This window comes from Heterocephalus glaber, unplaced genomic scaffold (assembly GCF_053883595.1).
Source record: "Heterocephalus glaber isolate CG9 unplaced genomic scaffold, H.glaber_assembly_v1.0 deba00001571, whole genome shotgun sequence".
In the NCBI taxonomy this organism is placed as follows: Eukaryota; Metazoa; Chordata; class Mammalia; order Rodentia; family Bathyergidae; genus Heterocephalus; species Heterocephalus glaber.
In genome coordinates, this window is record NW_028258356.1 from 10,438,663 (window position 1) to 10,440,076 (window position 1,414).

The window sequence follows — 1,414 nt, forward strand, 5'->3', positions numbered from 1 at the left end:
GGAAGGCATTTTCTGAATATGTGATGCCTTTGTAATACTCTGATAGTTATTCCACAGAGAACTAGGAATTTATTTTTCCTTACCAATTCAGATTCAAGTTCCTGCATGACTCTGGATACTATTTAAGAGATGCACTGATCTCAAGTAATATAATTACAAAAGTTCAAAAGCAACTGAATTTGCCAAAAAAAAAATATTTTCTAGTAGATAATAAAGAATGCACTATAAGGGGAAAAGATCAAAATGGGAGAATTCAGAGAGGAAAAAAGTAAAAGAAATTTAAGTAAAGGAAGAAGCCAGAGCAAAATGGCAGACTAGAACTCTCCAGTGATTGTCCCTCATAGAAATATCAACTGGACAACTATCAGTATCAATTTGAAATACCATATATGAAAATACTTTCACAAGAGCTAGTGAAACCAGAATTTGGTCATAGAACAATAAGATGCATTGAAGAGGGCAAGAAAGACAGTTTTATGTTACCCACATTCTATCTCCCCCAACCCCCAGGGAGAACAGCGTGGAGAGACACTGTTCACGTGGGAGAATGAAAAAGAAATAAGCATAGGACTTTGCATAAGTTCCCAAACTAGGCCCAATAGAGTAAAACATAGAATTGGGCAGATACATGGCCTCTAACTCCAGGGTGGAACAAGCAGACTATGCATCTAGATATGCCCCTGTATCAGATAGGAGCCCATGGCCTCTGTGAAATGGACTTAAATTCTAGCCTGCATCACCACTGGCCAACTTTAGTAGTCTTTGGTTATAGGCAAACCTTAGCAGCCATGTGAGACAGATGACCCCCAACACTGCCATCCTTGATAGATGCTGGGTTCTAGTCCAGTGAAAGCCAGCCCTGGAGGCCATGGCATACCAGCCTGAATTGTAGTAGCTACTGAGGTCTTTGGTTCAGGATACCTTCTAGCACTGCAATGGTCCTAGGCTTGGTGAATACAAGAAAGTGTGCTGAGAATTACTGGTCAAGCTTGCTGTTAAAGGACATTCCCAAAGACAGCTAGACTGAAAAGACTGGAATAAGTACATACTTATTCAATGCAAAAATATTGATGAATGACCACAAGAACTAAGAATAGTCAAGGAATGAGGACATCACCAAATGGACAAAGCGCCAGTAATAGATGCAAAAGAGATGGAGATGTGTGAGCTGCCTCCGCAAAGAATTCAAAATAGCTATTTTAAGGAAACACAGAAACAATTCAGGAATTATCAGAGAAATTTAGCAGAATGAAATAATTTTAGGAAATCAAACAGAAGTCCTGAAGTTGAAGAATACAGTGAATGAAATGAAAAATGCAATAGAAAGTATTGCCAATAGTACATACCAACAAAAGAAAAACAAAATCTGTGAATTCAAGGATAGGTTTTTTGGAAATATAGAAGAAAAAAATAA

The 1,414-nt window shown here is 38.0% G+C and overlaps 1 protein-coding gene across 15 annotated transcripts in view; it reads left to right on the forward strand.

Annotated features, from left to right (window-relative positions):
- Syt1 (synaptotagmin 1) overlaps window positions 1-1,414 on the forward strand; it is a 531,406-nt gene that overhangs the window by 469,869 nt on the left and 60,123 nt on the right. The gene's annotated exons all lie outside the window — the stretch shown is intronic.